The sequence below is a fragment of the Equus asinus genome, chromosome 3, assembly GCF_041296235.1.
Source record: "Equus asinus isolate D_3611 breed Donkey chromosome 3, EquAss-T2T_v2, whole genome shotgun sequence".
Taxonomy (NCBI): Eukaryota; Metazoa; Chordata; class Mammalia; order Perissodactyla; family Equidae; genus Equus; species Equus asinus.
The window spans coordinates 35,213,140-35,234,372 of NC_091792.1; the positions used below are offsets into that span (position 1 = coordinate 35,213,140).

A 21,233-nucleotide genomic window follows, 5' to 3' on the forward strand; every position below is an offset into this window, starting at 1 on the left:
AAATATGTGTTTCCTTTTGTTTATAATTTCGCCTCCAAGACAATATCTATAATGCAAAGTTTCCAGAAGTAGAGAGCTTTATCAAAATGTGGCCAATAGAAGCCAAAATGGAAGGCTTCACTAAAATTCCTATCAGGTGTAGAGTTTTCATGCTCTCTCTACACAAAAAGCAAGGGCCCAGGGACTCCCCTGATCATGACTTTCAAACAAACAAATGAGCATCTTCTGTCATCATGGCTCCTCTGGACATGTAGAAGAGAATCAACAGCATCTTCCTGGAGCATGTTTGATCACATCATCATATTTGAAATCTAATGGGGTCAAGTTGAAGTCAAAGGCCTGGTGGTAGGCCAGCAGCCTGATTGAAACCAGTCTAATACTCTTTCATTTGACAAATTATTGAGCACCTACTCTCTGCCAAGCACTCTGATGGATCCTTGGGATACATTAGTGAACAAAACCAAGATACCTACATTTGATGGCTCCTACATTCTATGATAAGGGAAATGCCCACAAGGGCCATAACCAACTACAAAGTGAAAGGGACTCAATAATAATAGGTAACAAGTATTAGGTACTGATTACACACTGAGCCCTCTTCTACTTATAGCTTTACATGTATCAATGATGGGTAAATTCTATTAGGATCCTGATGCACTTTGCAGAATGTTTAAACATAGAATTTAGCCCTGTAGCAGTATCACACTGGGCCTACAACTCAGTCATGAGAATCAGCAATCCAGCACCAAAGAACCACAGAGATGAGAGCCTTCAGTTTTAAAAAACAAAATACAATATCCTAGTTTTGCTTTTGGCTTGCTCAGCACGTGGATTTTCCTCTGATTTTACTTTAACAATTAAAAGTAACCTAATTCTGGCAACCAGAAATGCAAATCAAGAAATTCTTAGGACATAGGAAGCATCTTGTAGCACTAAGGGAGAATAATATTGGATGTGCAGAAGAAAACTTCAGCTCGTGAACTGAAGGCATATTGCTCTGTAATAACAAGATCGTATGATATGGTAACCATGAGAAAACAAAATTACACAAGAGAAACCTCCTGAATAAATATTTTGCATCTCAGCCAAAATTCAACAAAAAAGAATTTCAACTCATTTCAGAAGTTTGCTCTGGAGGCTTGAGTCTTCGCCAAGAGTCCTGCCTGTGACTGTGTAGCCATCAAGAGGGTCTGGCAGAGTACCTGGCACATACAGTACAGAAGAGCAGCCTCAAAATCTGGTTGAACTGAGCTGAACCTTCAAATTAAGAAAGACTCTGTGGGTCTCTCGTGTCCACATGTCTCATAGTGAGTAAGAAAACTTCTACTTCTCATTCCTGATTTTCTAGGAAGATAAATTCAGACAACTTGGAGGAAAAGTCTTGTTATTTGTGAGTTTCCTACTTTGTGCATAAAGGTGTAACATCATCACTAGGTGAAGGAGACATTGTGTCCCGCGCGAAGAGTCTACTCTAAGCCAGGGATCTGAGAGGATTAACTTGTCTGGTCTCAAATTTTTACAGACTATGAACATCGTAAACTAATTTGGATTACTGGGATCTGTCCCCAGACTCAAAATAAACTGAAAACTTCCTTTCCTCAGAATAGGGCTGAACCAAAAGAAAGTTTTAAATGCTGCAGAGTTTGGAAATAGAACACTGATCTTTTTCATCCAATAGATTAGATACCCCTAAATCTATGACTGGATCGTCTAGGTTGACCACAGAATTTAGGACGTTAATCAGTCCTCTGAAACACTGCCTTCAGTAGCAGCCCTTCCATTTCCTCAACTCCAGCTAAGTTTCAGTTCAGAGTCAACTAGTTGTTTTTCTCTTTCTTTCAGTCAGACTTCACGTGCTTTGAAGACAGTCTAAGAAATAGTCTAAGGATGGGATTTGTAGTTTGTTTCCAATGAAATAAAACCTATTTATTCTTTCTTACTGGTTTACCTTATAAATGGTTTTCAAAAGTTGTTAGATGTACATAAATGTTAATTAATCTAATTGGTTAGTAAAAGAATACTGACTCAGCTCACATCAGCTTTGCCACCACCTCTGCCTCTTGCTTCTCATATAATAGAGAAAATAGAGCTAGCAGTATATATGATCCAAACATTCCCCCCTACAACACAGATGCTAAAAAAGAAAATAAATATTGATACTAAAATGTAGAAAAGGGGGTATTACATTTTTTCGTAAGAACCATATGATTTGTTTTTCGATACTGTTTAATTTCATGGTTGAAACTAGCATTGAAATACACCAACATGTTTTCCATTTTAAAATAAAAAATTTTGACCTGAGTTCTGTTAGATGGCTGCCTTGAAGTAGCTGAATTATTGAAAATAGTCTTAACGTAGTCTTCCATGAAGTATGCATGACTTTACAAGTTTGAATACATTTATTTATAAGTTAACATTTTAAAAGTTTGTGTGCATGGAATATTTACCTCTAAATATTTATGTGTGTATTTTCCCATTAAGTCAGGAGATAGTCAGGAATGAAGAACTCAATACAGTGTATTCTCAATACAGTAGACATATTCAAATCTCAAATTTAAAAAAAAAGGGATTAACCAAATATCCTAATCCTTGTGTTTTTTTAACCATTTTGTTGACATATGATTGACTTTTAAAAAGCTGTACGTATTTAATTTATACAGCTTCATGAGTTTGGAGGTAAGTATACGCCCATGAACTATGACCACAATCTATGCCATAAACTTACCCATCATCCCCAAAAGTTTCTTCCCACCCTCTTTATTTATTAATAATATTATTTCATGTGATAAGAACACAACATAAGATCTCCCCTCTTAGCAAATGTTTAAGTATATAATATAGTATTGTTAATTATAGGCTGTACGCTATACAGTAGATTTCTACTTCTTTGCTGTATTTAGCGGTCTTTTGTTTTTAGATCATCCCTTCCAATTAAAGGAAACTTCCAATATTAAGTACTTTATGAACCATACCAGAATTTATAGCGTGTTGGAAGTAGGCCAACATACAGAGGAAAGCAGAGTGAAAAGTGGAGGGATCTTCTCATTCTTTGCAAGGCTTAATTTAGGCAAATTCCCAGTTCTTGTGTGTAATTATTTAGGCTTCTTGGAAATGTGCCTTCAATGGGATTAGGGGGAGAGGTTCCAGTTCCACTCTCTTTACAAAAAGAAAAAATGCTCTCATAGTTATTGGATTTGAAAGATATCAGGGAAGAAGCAGTTTGAAAAAAGGAGGACTTTTCATGCGCGTTTGTTCCAAGTGAAAAGTGAATACGATAAATCTGGTCGGAAGGATAAAATGGTTCCCGTCCACAGCCCTGACAATTGGTGCCATCAGGGATCAACTTCCAGATTTTCTGTTGGATTATCTGCGAGCTTTTGACTTAGAAAATATATTTTCCTTAAGAGCTGGTAGATATTCCTTAAGAAACATGATTTTTTGACCTTTTATTCTACCATTTTCCGGTTTAATAAATGAAGGGAGAAGCCCAACACAGTAAAACAAGGCCAAGGTAGACTTCGTGGAAACACGGAAAAAGGCAAGATGCAAAATTCCCAAAGGAAACCTTTGATGAGGCACACCATGCATTTCCCATATCTGCAACTTGTGTTTATTCTGCGACATAAATAAATACATCTGGTCAGTGTGATGGTGAGATCTTTGACTTTCATGTGTCCTGAAGTTTTTTTCTCTACTTTTAATCTTAAAATCATGGGAATACAGCTAGTTTCGTTTTAAATTATAATTCGCTTGCAATAAATCCCACACTTGGGAATCTGAGCTGAAGAGTTTATCATGTTTACAGCAAAGTACCGAATTCTTCTCTTCCTCTTTCCAATTCTCAAAGACACAGACATATTAAAGAGTTTCTCTTAAAAGGAAAAAAATCTATATGAAAAGTTTTTATTTAAATTAACATAAAAATAACATACCATAAGCATAATGCCTGATGTACTATCATTTTTATATATTCACTCCATTGTTTTTATAAGTACACATTTTTAGCATTGTTATAATTATCAAATACATAGAATATTGTACACTCTTTTTCCCACATAACATTGATATTTTTCACATGTACAATTTTTATTAGAAGCATATGTATTACCTTAAAATGTTTAACTTTAAACTTCTTTATGTATTTTCTGGACACTTTTCAGATCTAGTAATGTGCTTCCGGGGCAACTTGCAGTAAAAACGTGTAAACATCTTCTGGATCTATTACTCTGACCCCTCTATCTACGTAAGTTTTTCTGTATTCTCTCAGATAATTAGTTTCACGGAATGTCGGTAGATGGTACACACCTCACACTAGCTCTGCCCAATATCCCGGGAATGTTTAAAATAAAGGACAAGCTCTCACACCAAAAAGTGATGATAAGAAATGTAAGCAACAGAAAAGATTAAACAGCATATGTTACATAAAGAAGTGTGGATTGTGCACAAACTTGAAGACAAGATGGCATTAGCCTAGAAAACCCAGTCACATCCCCCCATGTGACTCCTTAAGGTCAGTGCCATTTTGGTCCTGGCCTCAGTAGAACTCCTAGAATGTGCTGACTCTGGAAGGGTTTTCATCAGGGTGTGTTTTCACTCCTTCCCTTGGATCTCCGGACCCTGAATTCCAGATTTGAGCTGAAAAATCTTTACCACAGAATTAGTCCCTCCCAGTTTCTGTCTGCCAATATCCCAGGTGCTTGCAGCAACATCTGCTATGGTCACTGCCTTCTGCAAATAGTTAGGTCATGCTGTCAACATAGGCCAAAAGTGAGAGGAAAAGTTTTAATTCAATGGAGGTTGGCATTTTTTTCCTCTCTCTTTTCTCTGGCTTTTTCCAGTGTTTACCAGAAGGATATTTCTTGATTCCACTGGGCTCCCTTTTTCCCACTGAATCATCAAAAGCTCTTCCTGCCCACTCAGTTCTCCTAACCTACACTTTTTAAACAGTACATTCTTCCACCGCAGTAGGGTTACAATGGATACCAAACTGCTAAAATGTTTTCCAAAAGAGATGCTCCAATTTGCAGTCACCAGAAATGAGTGAAATTTTGTTTCACAACACTTGGTAACGTTGACTTCTCTGAATTTTTCCTTATTTTAGTTTAACCTCAATAAATATTGCTAAGCATCTAAGATAGCCTCAGAATTCCTTCTGAAAATATACAGCAGCAATAATAAAATCTATGAATTATAGAGTGTCAATTATATGGCTGGCACTTCACATGCACTGTTTCGTTTATCCTTAAGCAACCCCAAACTATGAGTATTATTCATCCCTTTCAACCTATAAAAGTGAGGATCCAAAAGAGTAACTTGTCCACATCTGTAGCCTCAGTGGGAAGTGTGGGCATGATTGAAACCTACGTCTCTTTGAACTTAGCTACCTCAAGCTATCTATGCCATGCTAGCTCAAAGCTATAGGGCCATCAACGAGTGCATTTTCTATTCCTCATTCCTTTTCAGAATTACCTACTCACTATCACATTGTTCAAACAAAATCTCAAGGGCATAAATAACGAATTAAACTCTAGTTAACTAAACTCAACTACACTATTTTTTTTTTCTAACCACAAATCTAAACCTCACTTGTTCTTTCAAAAGCAGCCAGCAAATTAAGTTACCTTGATATTATTCCAGGACTATGATGGATTCTTTGTTTGTTTCTGGCATCACTTAAGTGATTAATCTGTTTGTTTAGTTCACTTGAAGTTTTTGTAAAATCCACAAGTTACAAATGTTAAACTAAATTCCAACCTTTTAGGACTCACAAAATGTTATTTGGGGAAAACATGACTTCTTGGGGTCAAATGGAGAGAGGAATTGTATGCTGTTCAACGTTTTTATGATACATGATCCTAATTTTTTCTGGATATCAAATCACTTATAAATGCTATTTTAATGATATCAGCTTAAATAAATTAGTGCTCATGTGCCACGCGGGAAAAATGTCTCCATGTCTGCACCTTCCTAGGCACACCTAGTTATAAAAAATTGGCTCAACCTCAAAGAGTGGGAGACCATGATGGCTGCAGTTTTAATTAGCAAAGGACTGGAACAGGCAGAGATTAAAATTCATCGTGAAGATAAAAACTGGAACAGACTCTGATAATTAGACCCATGTACTGGCTTCTAAAACCCATATCCACCTACACATAGAAAGTTTTAACTTTACTCCGTAAAAACATATATAGCCTCTATGAAAATGTTTGGAAATGATTTCAATGAGTTTAACTAAATTCATAATAGTTGTAGTAGGATGGGTTTCTTTCCTCACATCCCAATGTCTCCGAAATAATGCATCGTGTATGAAATTTTACTCTATTTTTTAAATCTTAGTTAACCTTCAAGGTTTTGCTCAAAGATCATCAGCTTCTTGAAAGTCCTTCTTTCTGCCTTTCTAATCCTTCACTGCCCCTTGCTTCACATTCTAGTAGAAATTATCTCTCCTTTCTCTGAATTCCCAAAACTTGTGAATATAACTCTTTTATAATAATTTATCACATTCTATCTAACATTAAAGCTATTTATGTATACTCTCACCTGCTGGGCCAGACTACAACTGTGTTGTACCCATGCCCAATGGGAGTCTACATAATTAAAATAATATGGTTAAAATAAGATGTTACTAATTTGAAAATTCAGAATTTTTTCAAAATTATAGTTTTTACTTAATATCTGAGGCTGGGACCAAATATATCCTGGTGCTTTCCAGACTCATAGTTCCATTTGACTTTTTCTCCCTATACAAAAATTTTAAACTATTATGATTTTATCAATTCTTTTCTCCTTGCTCTTTAAAAACCTTGCATCAAAAGTAATAATGAGGAACAGAGAAATGCATACCAACTCTACTCCTTTTTTACATTTGATTTTCTATAACAACACTAAAATTAGGTTTTACAGAAGGGAGAAAGATTGATTCAAGCTGGCCAAAGTTATTTCCCTGAGGAACATAGGCTTCTTTCCATTAGGTGATCAAATGCAGGAAGAAGGGGATGAGCGATTCTTTACTCCAGAGATTTAGTTGAAACAGCAAGGCATGACCTAGAGCAAATGAGCAATTAAAACCCCAATGTGTAGTTCCTCCCCATTGCCCAGCAGCCAGCCATGGTTGAGCTTCGAACCGTTAACAGAAGCCTGACTATTGATGCCATTGTCTAGGAAGCTATTGTTATTGTTCCACAGGAGACAATGCCCTTCAACTTGCTTTTTGTTCTGTTTAATTGCTTAAAACTCCATAACTTTTCATAATCTATAAAAACACAGTGGCATCATTTGAAACCTCATTCTTTAAAATGTCTTTCAGGAAAAAGCAAAAAACTATTGCATTCTTTTCTTTTTCATATCAAAAAAAGTTCAGGACAAAATCATCACCTTATTTAATAATAAAAACATCAACAAAAAGGATTTTTTTTAACTCAAAGCTATATAGTATGGACTAAATATACTCTTGGTATTTGCTATATACCGGGGTTGATTCTGTTAGTAGAACACTCACTATATAAAGATTATTTCCACTTCCAACGCCAAGATATACATGTTCGTTCTGTTCTCTCATTCTTTGTGACTTTTTCAAGGGTCAAATTGGATAGAAAGAATTTAAAGAAAGCAAGGCTAGAATGTATTTATTTAACTGTTCCAGGATTTTACTAGACTCTTTTTCACCCTTCCTTCCAGCTAGATTAGATTGTGAACATATAATTAATCATTAGTTTGAAAAAACTTAGCAATAAAATAATTCTGTTTGAGTACTTTCCTGTCCAGAGAAAAATAGGCAGAAGTCACTTAAGAGCATACAGTTTAAACCAAATAATTCCTAATTCATTATAAGAAAACATCTACATATTTTTTATTATCAGGTAATATTTTTCCTGTTAAGTAAATTGATATTTAATCAATCATTACTTCAATTAAGTATACTCATTCTTTACTTAAAATAGGTGGTAAAGAATGGATCCATGACTGTTTGCCTAGGTTTAAGAGAAAGGAAGGGAGGAGAAAAAAAGAGGAAGAGAGGGAAGAAGGGAATGAAATAAAAGGAAAAGCAAATAATATTTATTAAACGTGTAAGTGTTAACAAGCAAGAAAATCAAGGTACCCGTCTTGAATACCTTGGAGAAACAAAAAGCTTCACCACTATAAATTATTAAAAGAATGAAATAAATGCATGAATAAAGAAAAGTTTCTGAATCCTTTTGCAGATCAATGTTAAATTAGTTCAGGGAGGGTCTTGACACCTTCCTGATTGAATGGTGTAAAGAAAACGTTGAAGCCACTCAACTACTGGTGGTGGTGGTGGTGGTTTTTTCCAAGTGTGTTGACAAATTTATCTGTTTAGCTAAAATTTTCAACTGCCAAGAAAGTATTCAATCTAAGACCTTGTGTTAGATTTGTTATTTTGTTGTGTCTTTTCAGCATGTCCACCGCACTTCTAATAATAGAATCCTACTTTCCTTTGGAGAGCCCATTTCTTGTGATTCAGGTGGGATAAACCTGCCTATGGCCACTTGGTGATCCTATAACTCACAGCTGACCAATCAGAATGTTCCATCCCTATCCCAACCACAAAGATTGGATGAGAACACGATGTAATGAAAACCAGTCAGGATATGTGATCAGGCTTGACATGGTCTTCTTGTGAGCGAGTCTTTCTTCCTTTTAATCAAAATTCAAAAGAATATATTCTTGGGGCTTCCTTTCCTACCACATTGAGAACACGCCTGCCTGAGAAATAAACCAATAGGAAAATAAGGCAAAGGGATAGAGAAACTAAGCCCTAAGAACATTACTTGAAACCCTGAACCTACCTGTATCTGAAATTGATCCATCCTTGGATGGATGACTACAGATTCCAAAAAATTCCCCTTACTTTGCTTAAGGCAATTTGAGTTGGAGTTCCTCACTTGCAACCAATAGATTACTAGCTAATAAAAGTGTGTTGTTATTTTCTGAGTCACTGTAAGCTATTGCGCAGTATCTCTTTTTACTTTTAGGCAACTATCAGATAATATGAAGCAAGACAAAATGAAATGGTCAGAATCATTAAGGATAACTCAATTTTCTTTTCAACAATACTTTTGAGAGCCTGAAAAGAAAACCAATGCTCAATTTAATTCAACTATACTATCAAGGTAACTATAGTTTTCTACATAAACATTCATTAAGTTCAAGTAAATTCTTTCTATATCATGCAACTTTAGAACAAAAAAAAGGAACTTAGAGTGCCTCTTCCCATCCTCATTTTAGACATAGGGAACCTGAAGTCTGACAATATTAAGTGAATTGTCCGAAATCATAGAGCTAGTTAGTGACAACGTTGGAATGAAAACAAGGTCTGCATTGATAATTTACCAAAAATTATAAAATTATACCTATTATAGTATGCACTTTATTCTGAGATGAAGTAACTAGAGAACTTACTAGAATATTATCATTTAAAAAAATTGGAAATTAGCTTAGTAAAGCGCCTAAGTGACTCTGCTTGTTTATCCTTTGGGGTATCCATTAATTCTTCTGAAATGAGGATGTACTAAATGAGCCAAAATTCCATTAAACACACACAATGATAAATGACCTGAAATGATCTCTTCATAATGCTTTTGTGTTTTCTTTATAAATAACTACCAGAAAAGGGTAAAAATAATGATATTCTAACAGGAACTGGTAAATTCTATTAGATATGAAGGCTGAATTATACTCTGAGTGAAAAAGCGCTGATTTAAAAAAATGGTTTTCTTTTGGATAAGGATGGCTCATCTTTCTTCCTCTGAGTTGATAGGCCATATCCAATAATAACTAAATCCAGGAACCAGGAACCCAACAATATACTTATAGAATTCTAACAATCAAACAGCATTTTTGACCAAGTTATTAGATATTCTTTGGTTGGATCAGGAAATTTTTTCCTGTATATCCTTATTCCATATTTTTTAAAAGTGGAGAACTCCTATTACTACTTCAATAAACGTAATTACTGTAAAATGCTTAATATTCATGTGCGTTTTTAAACCAACTCTAACTTCAGCCAAGAAATCCTACTAAACCAAAAGCGAACTAAGTATTTTCTTTTGGAATTGTTACGTAGTTACGTAGAGGAAATTTGTAGCCCTAGAAAGTAAACAAACAAAGAAATGTGGTACACCCAAACTGGCCACAAGCAAATGAAGAAAGTCAATGGGATAGAAAGAATTTTAAAAGCTAAATTAATATTCATTTAAAAGCCTCTTCTCCTGCAATTTTTTTAACTATTTTATTTAAAAATAGCTATTATTGATTAATATTTTGTCACAATCTATTTCTAGTAGGGTAAACTAATTCAAAATGAGTTATTACTTTTGCTTCATACTGGCAAAAAGTAAATGCAATTTCCTAATAAAATGTTATAATAAACTTTAAACATACTTCAAATAGCTAGACTTTGAAGAAGGAATAAAACAGTGAACATCATGCCCGTAGAATTATAATAACTAACCACAATCACACCGGTTTTCTCTATCAGCGAGATATTTGATGCTATAATGATTAATCAGCATTTGTAAAATCGCTAGATTGGGCTCTTTGCAATAGTTCCTCTTCCTTAAAGTCTGACCAGAACACTCCTAGCAGACAGGCAGATGAGAATGCTATCCTCCGAAGTCGGCCTGGGTTCCCATATCTGATATCCCAGCTTTGCCGCCTCCCTCCCTACTGGCGAGCTAATGAATCATCTCCTCCCTCTACTTCCTATCCGGCCTCTTTGCCTCTAACTCCCAGGAAGTTTACAAATACTATTCATAACTTCAAAATACACAAGCAGACTTCCCTCACTTTTAAACCACCAACTCTCTCTTCACAGAAGGATAAAATCATTTAATCCACCGACTGTTCAACTCACCGGGGTGGTCAAGGAAAGCTGGTAAGCAGCTATTTCAATGTGCTCCGTGTACAGATCCTTCTCACTGGTTATTACCATTTATGTTCGTGTACAAAACCACAAGCAGGATATAACCCTGCTGCTTTTCACACGGTGCCTCCTAGGACCCTGCCTCGAGGACAGTTGTCCTGCCTCATTCCTGCTCAGAATCTTGTTGCTGTAGCCTTCCACAGTGCGGTAGACATTGGGGAGCTCAGGGTCAGCCAGACTTTGGACAACTGCTAATTGTTACACAGGGCCCTGAACTGCAAGAAACAAAGATAGTCCAAAGGGGAGATTTTTATGAAAAGTTTTAAAGAGACCACAGGCTTTTCTCTCATTGGCAAAATGCTATTATAAATCAGAGAGGTGAAATCTGAAGGCTTGCTGTGTCCAGTGACTCCACTTTAATGTCAACATACTGTTTTGCTACTGCCCCTCTTTTTTTTTTTCTAAGAGTAAATTTTCCCATACACTGTAGTTTTAAAGTGCAAATAAATACAAGACCCAGTCCCTGTTTGGATTCAGTGTTTTCAGTTGGAACCAGTGCCTTACAGATTATGACATGCAGCACACAGAAAATGAGATTAGAAAAGGTGCTGTGGCCATGGGGTTGTCCCCGGGCTGTAGAAGGCAAGGAACACCCTTCATTATTCTTCCTCTCAGACTGAGGAAGCTCGTGATAGCTATGTGTCACCTCTAATGTCATCTTCTCCCTCTCAGGCTTTGTCTCCCTGTCTCCCTCTTCCCTTCACTGTCTTTCCCCCACCACCCCTCCTCCTCTCTCTCCTTGGCTCCCAGGACCAAAGAAAGGCAGAAGAGCCTAAGAGTGGATCCACCATTCCCTAGTGAATTAATAACCATGCCCAGCCCCTATGCAAGCCAGAAAGGACTTTTTGATTCCAGCGTGTTAGGAATCATTAAAAGATATACATTAAAAGTCAAAGATTTTGGTTTTTATTTTTGCTGTGAAATCTGTTAAAATATTTACTTTTTAAAAAGAGGGAGTTCAACGTTGTTGCATAAATCAGTGTTAATGCCAGCTAATTTTTTAAAGTACACTAAGAAAATTTACAATGGAAAAAGAAAAAGAAATCACTGTTTCTATGCAATACATAATGGTAGGGCAGAGGACTGTCGATACAGGTGTGGTACAGCAGAATGCCTGAGTTCTTTGTTTTTTTTTCTATTACTGAGAGGAAAAAAAAGCAAATTATGTTGTTTGAAATTATAAACAAATCTCCTAAATTAAAGTTAGGTTTTATCTAAATAACCATGTAACAGCTTTCTCATGACCAAGTTAAATAACATATTTTCCTTTATAATCATGTTTATTCCAGTTCTTGATATTCAGACCACAGATATATTAGGAAAAACACGAAAATAAAACAGGGCTTAAAGTAATTTCACAAATTCATTCAATTCCCTCTTAGAAGCTGGCAGAGATTCTCAGTTTAGCTTCATAGTCACTGCTCATCCTACATATACAGACTCCCCTACCTGGATGGAAAGGTAACGTATACGAGGTCTGTATTTCCAGTAAACAAAAGACGCTCTGCCTCACAGCGTGGTATTCACTGAGATGGGGGCTCTTCGGGCAATGCGGCTTGACAAAAGTACTCAGCAAATAATATTCTTCGTCAAACGTTGCTTTCACTTTCTTTCTAAAGCTCTTGTTTTAGATTGCTTATTGAATTTGGGTGACAGAAAGTATATGTAAAATAAGGAAGAAATTCTGATAAAGACAAGCCAACCAGAAAATGAAGAGCTCGGGCAAGTAGTCACACACACACACACCCCCCCATATACATACACAAGGCACAGCTGTGCACTCTGGACATTCTTTTGCTCATTGTTTACTATATGAGTGGATAAAATAGTAAAGAAATGTGTTCAAATGGTCAATGTCTAATTGAAGTTATTTTATTCGTCAGCTAAGTAAATGTAGAATCATCAAAAAACAAACATTCTGCTTGTAAAAATAGACTTACTGATTACAATGGTGGGATTAATTCTTTACATAATTTAATATAAAGCCCCACCAATTTTATTCCCAACTTTTAAAAAACTGACAACACATCAAAGTGTATTTAGACTGCTTGCTGATTAGCTGATGTAAAAGAGAAAAATAGGGGCAAATTTTTCCTTCCAAGACATTTGTTAACCTGATTTTGAAGCCCAAGGAAGTGGAGGGGAAGATTCTAGGTGATTCTAAAATGTAAACCAGCATTCATTCATTCATCAGTCAAAATTTAGGTGGAAAAGCCTTTACTGAAGGAAAATGGACAGGCGCCCCACAATCCAGCAATCCTTCTTCTGAATATATAGCCTCACAGGTCCACAAGGAAAGGTATCTAGGGATGGTCACAGAAGCATTGTTTATGGTTGCATGGAGAAGGAAACAGCATCCATCTCCAGGGAATGGGAAAATAGCAAATGTGCACATGATGGAGCACAAAATCAGAGGCAGAGCTCATGAGTCAGACATATATTTAGCAACAGAAAATACCTCAAAAACATAACACATATTTTTTAAAAGTAAGAAATTGAATGAAATTTAGAGCATAATATCATTTATATCAATTTTAAAACATACTCAAAACAATACCATATATTTTCAAGAGTCTACTTAAACTTTTTTACATATATATAATTTTCTACATTATATATAATTTTTATGTATGTGTATAAATTTTATGTATGTATGTAGGTACACACACTTATATATGATAAGAATTACAAGAGCATACCTTAATTATATTAAAGCAGATGTCTATGGGGCAAGAGAATGGGAGTGGAGATTGGGGACCACATAGAAGAACAAAATTAAACAAAAGAGAAGCTCATGTCAACCCATCTATGACATAGTGGGCTGCGAATGAGGACCGTGATTGACTCAACTCTGAACACATGACAAAAAAAAAAAAGTATAGAGGACTTTGGAGCCATAGTTATTGACAACATGATAAAGCAACATACCCAAACAGCCAGCCATATCTAAAAATAAAATTTAACTGAAGGTAAAGAAAATGATCTTGTAAAAGACATAGCGAAAAATTATAGGTTGGCGATATCCTTAAACTATAAAATTTACAGTTAAGTGCAATTTAGAACTCTTAAAAATCTTACACTGAAATTTTTGATTTGTAAAATCTATTCATGGGTCTGATTACATTTAAACCCATGAAAAAAAGGAAACCACAGCAGGGAAAGACCATCTGAACGGTTCCTGCAGAGACAGGGCTCACAGGGTACATCTGTATCTACCTTATGGAATCAGGGCCATCACTGAGATGGCCACCACCACCCAGAACAGGCAGTTACATGAGGCAGCAGTTTCATCACTTTGCTACATGTTGAGCAGCTGAGAAGAAAAGCCATTATACATATATATGAAATTTTGCCTCAGTGATCTAGCTGTTTGAGGTGAAATAGTGGGATTTGTCTGAAGACTCTGTCATGTCCCTGATTCACTTTATATGGACCAGACATAGTTACATTGCACATTGTCTAATAAGAGTTTGCAAAATTCTATGAGAGGTGAACCATCTTGTTAAAGACAACTAATCAAAGCCACTCTGAGTGATCCACAATAGTTATCCAACCAAATGCTAATATGAAAACTAAACAGTCTTATGACATGTATCTCTCTGGTATCTTTGAAAATACTTCACTGCTGTTTCAATTTCCAATGAAAACATGCAGATAGTGATTATATAATTATAAACTGATATACGATTTTACTTAGATAACAGCAGTAAAATGTATTGACCTATGTCTTCACTGCTAAGGGAGTTAAGTTAAATATATAAAAATGCCTAATACCAGTTTGTTTTTTCAGCAAATATATCTTGGGAACACCATCCCCTTTTAAATCCAGTTTCTCTACTCATCTTACCATTACTTATAGCATTGGTTTCATGAGAATTTCTTGGGAAGTTACTGAAACCACACAAACATCAATAATTATAAGTGAAGCTAATTCTTATAAGATAAGGATAATAATAAATTAGTTGAGGAATAATCCAAGTCCATCAACCATATCATCATCTCAATATTATAAAATATTGCTAAACAGAGAATTTTTACCAAAGAGAGTTATACATAAAAAGTCATAGAAATAACCCAAATGAGAGTTGACCAACAAATTAATACCCCCAAAACTCTCTCTCTAAGGTAGTTATTGAAAGCTACACAACAAAAAAGAATATACAGCAAACGCACCAACTAAAACGTTTCAAAGACAATAAACTGCAAAATGTGTGATTTTAGGAAATGAAAGCTAAGTTTCGGTAACCATTCACTGACCACACACACAAAAAAAAGTAGCAACACTCCAGGGTATTCATCTCATCATCTCAAACAGACAGTTTGTTTGACAAGAATTATGAATCAAATCACCATATTCATAAGTGGCCGTAAAGCCACTTTTTATGCCTTTGCACTATGTAGATAAAATGACAGTTAAGTGAATTAAGAAATTTGCTTCCTATTGTCTAATATTTCCGTTAGAAGATTGTCCATAAATGGTGAAGAAGAAAAATCTAGAAGATGCATTCCACATTACCTATTTTTTAAGACTACAAAATTGTGCACAGACCAAGCAAGTCCTCAGATAGTTAAATGGTCACACCAGAGAGCTTATCTGAAATTTCTACGATAAATGGCCACCTTAAAAGTTTGAAAAAATACTGAGAAGTACTGAAAAAAAATTTGTTGGGTTTTTTTTTTTCCTTTCCCCTTTGCAACAGAATGAGGGAATGAAGCATTTTTCTTGGACACTGAGTATAATTATAGCTAATCATCTCCTTCTCCTTGGAGCAACATTCGTTGACGTTCCTTCATTTTAGGGTGGCTGGCTGACACAATTCAAATATAATTACTCTTCTTGCATGATAAACTCCAGCACCGTGAGCAAATACAGTATGTCTCATTGTCAAGTATGGCTAGACAGCAGCAGTGTAATATAGACCTTTCAAGCCCTGCTGTAGCCCCCTGCCTTTGAAATCTGTGCAAGATGACAAAACTGACTTTCATTTCCCTTGGACTTTCTCAAGGAATCCTTATTAAGAAAAAAAAAAAAGCCTAAAACCCATAAATTTAATCTACTGCCTGCCAATCACAATAGTTTCTGCTGTCAGACACTCATGATACATAACCACAAAATTTAAATGTTATTGTTTCATACAAGAAGGAAACGTTGCTCATGACTACCCCAAACAGTCATGTGACAATTCACTGCAGTTCCTTTGTTTGCCTCTTCACCACCGAACAATAGCAAAAGCAGGAAACCAGTAACCCATGGGCCAAATGTGGAAGGAGCTACACAATAATAAATGCTATAGAGCATTTTTCCTGACTATCCCGTAAGAGACAATTGTGTGATGACAGAAAGTTTGTTTCTTAACATGTATGTCATTTCAGATTAATAATGACACTTGCTTATTTCATTCTCAAATGACTTCTCATTTTTAAAAATCAAACAAAATTGGATGATCATTAGATAGAACTTTTGCCAACTTTTGTAAAAGAATTAGTAATGAAAGGAAAAATGACACCACATAGTCATGAATCTTGAGTTTGGGGAAGAAACAAAAGCTTGAAACTTAAAAATGAAACTTTTTGACATGGCCTACCAACCCCAAAGAGCTATGTTTTCATTAACGTGGTCAACTATATGGCTTTCTCTCACACGTGCTGATTAGTAGCTTTAAGAAAAACATATTTCTGTGGATGGAGACAAATACAAATTGACATGTTGTCTCTTATTGAATTATAGTGAAAAATCAAATGTACTTTTTACCTACAATTTTCTAGGACACTATTCCACCATGGGTCTTCTAATTCTAAACGTGTTTTTTTCTAAGTGTACGCAAACTCACTTTCTCGGAGTGTGTAGCCTTGTGGATGGAACTACATCCCATCACTGTCTATGTGTTTACCTTAGGCTGCTATGGGGACAATTATAGGTAGTTGGCTTTTTTGTTCCTTGACTTCTTAAAACTATATAAAGTAACCCTCAACTGTTTTAATTAGCAGTAGAGAGATTTAGCAGGTGAAGAATCAGATTCAGATGATAGGGTTCTTTTGTTTCGTGACTGGGGGAATAATTTGGCTTAGCACATCCCCTGGCCTCATTCCTCCATCATGGGAAACAGTGAAATCTAAATCCAGTTATATAAAATTGAAAACAAAACCTTTGTTTGCTCTACACACATGAGCCAACGCTCGGCAATTTTTGCTTCCAAAATAGGCAGAATTCTACTGCACAATTCTGTTGGAGAAAGGATCCACTCTAGTCACTCAGAAATGATCAGATATATGTGGCTAGCAGCAATTAAAGGAAACCCATATATATGAAATAAAATGGAACCCTTGACCACTGCATTTGCAACAGCAGACTGGTTTGTTATAAGAGAATGCTGCCTCTAATAAATGTATATGTGGTCAAAACAAACAAAAAGCACCCTTGAGGGACTTGGACTTAAGGTGTTTATCAAAAACCTTGAAAACTCTGTTGCAGATCATGTCCTCCAATCTACACAAAGAGAGATCACCCATCTCCTTATAAAATAAGGACATTTTCTTAGGGAAAATCTGATGGTTTACAAAGGGGTTTTTAGTTTTCCATGGCACACTATTCCAGCAACCATCAACTCAGTCACACCAAAATACCTTGCTAGCTTTCTTCTTTTGTTATGGACAAAGCTTGCACTGAACCCTTTTCAAACGCAGCCCCATTTTCAACTCAACCTTTTCCTTTCCCTAGAAAACAGGACTCTACCACGCTGGAAACCATCAGATCCAGTATTATGATTCAGGACTTTCACCTGATCCATAATATTTGTCTCTTGAAGGCATTTATACCTAGACTTCTTTGGGTATGCTGCTCAAATATGGAAGTCATTTAGAAATCAAAACCAAATAAATATACAAATCCGCCCTGAGGATTACAAAACACACTTGCTTTAACATTCTTCTTTAAAGTTTAGCAAAAGGAAGTGGAAAGAGACATGAATTTGCAATCTAACTCCTTCTCTGTTCTTCATTATCATGACACACTCAGCATCCCTCTGCTGCCCACGTAGCTTAGTCCCAAACCCTAAGAAGCCAGACTTCACTTGACTGACCTACTGCCCATAAAAAGTCTAAAATTCAGCAGTTTGAACTAAATAGAACTGGTTATATAAACGCAGCCCAAGCCCAAAAATAAAATAAAAACAAAACAAACAAGAACAGGTGACTGAGAGATTTGCATTTGGTTTGCTATGTCGCTTCTACTCAAAGGCTGAAAATTCTTCGCCTTGCATACTTAAATATGCATCAGCTCAGAAGAAGTTACAGAATGTTTCCATCAGCAGAAGATGTGGCACTCAGAGAAAGCATCAGGAAAATAAAAACTACAGACAAAATAGGGTGTATTTGCATATTTCACTTGAAATTAGGCTGTGTCGCAGCATATTGGAAACTCATATGCATTGGATGTCAGCTGAGTTACTTTTCTTTCCCCCCAAGGTGACATTGGTGCTTGTCTTACCAAATATGATGCAACTGACAAGTGTTTTCATGTAAGGAAGATATATGCCTCCCATCACCTTGTCAAGCTGAGTGAAGGCAAACTCCAGCACATCCTTTCGCAAGTGATTAGGTGGTCGGAGTCATTAAAAGTCATAAAGTTAGACTGCAGCAGTGTGCCCTGCATACATATGAACTCATCCAAAGCCGTCCTCCTTGAAGCAGGTGATAGCTCTCAACTTTGCCTCTGACCGAGTCATAAATTCTTGGCTGAGTTTTCTTTCTCTTAGCATACCTTTGAAATTATACTGAACAGTAAATGCCGTTTTGGCTAGTCTCATTGTCTCCTGCTTTCCCAGCCAAACCTCTAACAACTGGAGGTCCAAACATCTGATTTTGGTTCACGAACACAAAATAAACAACCAGATTGTCATTACATATTCTTCCAGAGCCCTTTTTAAATCTTCAAAGTACTTTAAAAACTCTTGTTAATCAGCCCATTTTAAAATTTTCTAAAAAGGCAGCAAGAAAAAGAGTGGTACTGTTTAACTATTTCACAAAATGAGGAAATTAAGGCACAAAGAGTTGAAGTGACATTGCCAAGAGTCTGGACCATTATGGCTAATCAGGAGCTCGGAACAAAGTCTGAATTCTTATGTTATCAGCTTCTATAATATTTCCACTTTCAGCCTTATCATTTCCCAGTAAATAAATCTGATTTTCTATAAGTCTGACCTTAAAAGTACCACAGACAATATGAATTTAAAAATTTTTAAATGTAATTTGACTCAGAAATTCCACTTCTAAGAATCTGTCCTAAAGAATTAGTAAAGTGTATGAGCAAACATGTATGTACAAGATGTTCAATACATCATTATTTATAATAATTAACAACTGCAAACAACTTAAATGTCCAAAAACAGGAGATTCTTAAGATTCCTTGATTAAATATTATAAATCCAAATTATATTTCTGAAGAATTTTTTAATGCTAAGAGAAATAATCATGATGCAATGTTTATGCAAAAAACAGGATTCTTAAGGATCTCAATTATGCTAAATATAAAACTGTGCAGAGAAAAAAGGACTAGGAAAAGTACAACAGAATGCTAACGATATTTAGATGGGTTTTATGTTTAGAGATTTGCAGGCAATTCTAATTTTCTTTTTTAAAGTCTGTATGAATTTTCCAAATGTTCTACAATGAGTATTACTTGCTTTTAAAGTTACAAAAAGAAAATAAAACACTAAAGTTCCTAAGTGGATGTCTAAGAAAAATTGCCAACATTCCATAGATCTCTCGCAAATCATCTTAACATAGACTACTCAATATTAAGCAATCTAAATGCTTTCTAAAATGTATCACAGCGATGTAGCACTCAGTGCCTGCCATGAGTGTATGAACTTTGTCTCATTTTAGGTCTGACACAGTGGCTAATGCATTTTTTTAAGACATGGTAACTGAATGGATATCGATGGGCCAGAACGCCTTTTCCCAGAATAATTTCATTTCCTTATGCTGTTCATCCAGCATAGATTGTATGCAATCATAAGTGAATAGAGTGGTGAGGAAAATAATAGCAGTTGCAAGACTTTAATTTCAAACTCTCCAACTTTAATAAAACAATTTTGGGGTTTGAGCACTGTAGCAATTAAGAGCTACTCTTGGGCTAATCAGATAGACACAAATCAACTCATTTCAGCCTTCATAAACATCATTAAAAGTTTTTAGCATCAGGCATTTAAAAGATAAAAAGCCAAAATGGGATCATGTGCCCTTGTGTCATCTCTTACATTGCATTTTCCATTGTTCTGGGCCAACAACAAAACATAAAAAGGCCCACGCTATTGGCTATGCTAATATGATAAAAACAGAAATGTTTATGTGCCTACCAAGAAGAACACACACGCATAAGAACGGAATTCTTTCTACCAAACGTATTGATTTAGTTTTCAAGTCCATCGTCGTCATCGTTATATGGAGTAGACAGTTGTTGAAGTAATTTCTTGCTTAGTACTCTACACTTGAAATGTTTTAAATATGCAAGCATATCAAGCACATGACTGAAAAATTTTTAGATGAGACTAAGTTAGAGGAAAAGAAGGCTAAAGGGAAAAAATGTCTGAGTCCTTTGTGCCAGGTCAACAGCTCTTCTCTTCTGAGCTGTCCTAGGGAAGAAACCTGCTGGTAGCTACACTTACCCACGAGGAAGCCATTTTTATATTCTGCCCACACGTATTCTGCTTCTACATTATCTTTTAGAAGAGACAAAGAACCAGAAGCCATTCAGAAATTTTGCTGCTGGTCCTCATGTAATCTAAAGACTTAAGCAATCTCTACAAAAACAACTTATTAAAAAAATAATTTGTTACTAACACAAAGACTGTGCCTTACTTCTTACTAATAAAAGTTATGTTAAAATCCAACCCTTAAGAAGGTCCTATGAATCTTCTTTCTCTCTCCCTATTCATTCACTTTGAATCACGGGGTTAATAAATCATGAAATCAACAGAAGCTGAGCTTCAGGAATAAAAAAAGGAAAAGAAATAAAATTCTTAGCTTACCAAAAAAGATTAATAATAAATCCCTGAAAAATTCAACTTAATATACTTAACGGTTCTGGTTAAGAACAATTAGAACAACAATTTTTCCTTATTTTAATTTTTATACTGTTTTTCTCATTTAAAAACCAATAAATACTCAAGGCAGAAAAACTTGTAAAACAACAAAAAAGGTAATGAAAGAAATAAATTTTTCCCACATACTACCAAAAAATAACTATCATTAGAAGTCAGTTGTTCCTTTTAGCCTTTTGTGTATAAATAGG

The 21,233-nt window shown here is 35.5% G+C and overlaps 1 long non-coding RNA gene across 2 annotated transcripts in view; it reads right to left on the reverse strand.

Annotated features, from left to right (window-relative positions):
* The window catches only part of LOC123284211 (uncharacterized), a 217,610-nt gene extending 206,463 nt beyond the window's left edge, over positions 1-11,147 (reverse strand). For both annotated transcript variants that reach the window (XR_011501946.1, XR_011501947.1), the window contains exon 1: positions 10,874-11,147. This is a non-coding gene — a long non-coding RNA (uncharacterized lncRNA). The remainder of the gene's footprint in view (positions 1-10,873) is intronic.
* Positions 11,148-21,233: the final 10,086 nt, after the last annotated feature.